General features: G+C 54.5%; 1 protein-coding gene across 1 annotated transcript in view; it reads right to left on the bottom strand.

Moving 5' to 3' along the window:
- NFASC (neurofascin) overlaps nt 1-2103 on the bottom strand; it is a 53640-nt gene that overhangs the window by 6718 nt on the left and 44819 nt on the right. The window lies entirely within an intron of this gene.

The following is a 2103-nucleotide window of genomic DNA, read 5'->3' on the forward strand; positions in this document are numbered from 1 at the left end:
GTTCCCCCAGGAGCTGCAAACAGCCAAAGGGCACAGCATGAAGTGAGAGCTGGCACAGAGCGGGGGGAAAGGGGCAGAAAGTCAGGGCAGAAGCAGCTGGGGAACAGGTTGGAGCTTTTGTTTGCTGGGTGTGGAAGCTGCCCTGGGAAGGGAGAAGGTCTGAGCCAAACGTGGCCAAGAGGATCCAGCCCTGGTGTCTGACCCCAGGAGGGTGCTGAGCCCTGAGGGAGAAACTGGAGTCCTGGAGGGGATGGGGCAGAGGCTCTGCTGCCCTTTTGGGGGGCCACAGAGGGTCCCCAGGGCTCGGAGGGGACTTGTGGGAGCCCACCAAGACCTGGCTGATGCACAAGAGGGGAGGCAGCAGTGGCAACAGCTTTGAGGAACAACATCTGGGTCCCAGGTTGCTGAGAGGTGGTTTGATGGCACAGGAAAGTGTTTCCTCCTGGGGCAAAACCCTCAGGAGGCTCATGACTATTCATGGCATTAATCCCCAGCAAGGAGGTGTCCTGTGCCCCAAACAGCTCCTGACTGCTGTGTCCTCCCTGGCTCCCTGTTTGCAGCTCTCCTGCACGGTCAGACAGACAAATCTGTGTCCTATAAATAGCTCCACGCTGCCATTTTCTGGCTCTCATTGACACGCACTTGGTACTCAGCAAGACAGAGCAGAGGAGAAAATAACCTTCAGCGCAGCAGGGGGGGCTAAATTTACCCAGGAAAACACAGAGGTGTTCCTGGGGGGAGAGCTGGGCTGCTTGGGAGCCAGTTGGGAACTGGGAGGGGCAGGGAGCAGCCTTTTGTCATGACAATCTGACAAGAAGCAGGACGGTGTAAGGAGAGCACGGAACAGCCCTCCCTGAATGTGTTCTGAATGAAAGGCTCCCGTGAGAGAGACAGCACAGGGGAAAAATGGGTGGAGTTGGTAAACTTTCAGGCATTTCAGGGCTTAAACTGTGCTTATTCCATCAGAACTGAACCCAGGAGGGGAAGTCCTTTCCTCAGGATGAAATCTAAGCCACGGAGGGAACTGCAGACAAACCACGATGAGGAAATTCGGGTAAAAGAGGAGAATGACAAGAAGGAAAAGGGCAAAGAAACAATGTCAGACCCTGAACATTGTGTGTTTGGGAGCAGCACTGACCTCCTGGGCTCACCCAGGAGCTGCCTGACGGTGCCTTGGCTGCTTTGGCTGCTTTTTTCCCCTAATGCTGCCAAATTCCACATTTACCTGATCCCCACAGTCCTCGAGGATGTGCTTTTAACAGGAGACAATGAGATTATAACCCAGTGGAGCTGAGAACTGGATTCAATTAGCTGAGTGCTCGGGGAGGGAAGGGGAAGGAAGCTTGGAGATGGACCAAGATTGCATTACCAGTGATGGGATGGGGCTTTTACAGCCAGAAACAAGGGGGTCTTCAAAGTATCAAATGCCTGAGAGGTGGGTGGGAGGGTTGGAGCTGAGTTTTACAGGCAGGGAGGAGGCTTTTGAGCCCCAGGAGATCTTGCAGCAGGAACCTGTCACCAAGGTAGGGGCGTCATTGCCATCCTTCCCAAAAAAGCAACACGTGAGGACCGAATTACAGGCACAGCAATTTGTGCTTGGGGTAAACGAGTGACTGTCCTTGCAGCGTTGGGAGAGGGGAGAGGGAGGACGTGGCTGTCAGAGGGATGCTGTGATTTGCTCTAATGGAAGGCCAACATCAAGGGGAAGGAGGGGAAAGCAGCTGTGTAATCCCACAGGTCCTGATTGGAAATGCCACTGCAGAGGCTTTTTTTTTAAAAAAAAAAACAACTTCATTATGAGCTGTTGGCAGCAAACACGTCACCCAAGAGTCAGGAGCAAAGCTGTGCTCGCCCAGCAGGGAAGGGTCTGTCTGGAACTGCACAAGGAGACCACTGGGAATGTGAAGTCCCCCCATCTCCAGCCTTGTGGGATCCTTTTCCCAGAGTCCCAGAGGTTGGAAAAGCCCTCCAGGATCACTGAGTCCACCCTGAGCCCCATCCCCACCTTGTCCCCCAGCCCAAAGCACTGAGAGCCACATCCAGTCCTTCCTTGGACACCTCCAGGGGTGGGGACTCCAAACCTCCCTGGGCAGCCCCTTCCAA

Source organism: Manacus vitellinus, unplaced genomic scaffold, assembly GCF_001715985.3.
Source record: "Manacus vitellinus isolate BGI_N305 unplaced genomic scaffold, ASM171598v3 scaffold_47_pilon, whole genome shotgun sequence".
Classification (NCBI taxonomy): Eukaryota; Metazoa; Chordata; class Aves; order Passeriformes; family Pipridae; genus Manacus; species Manacus vitellinus.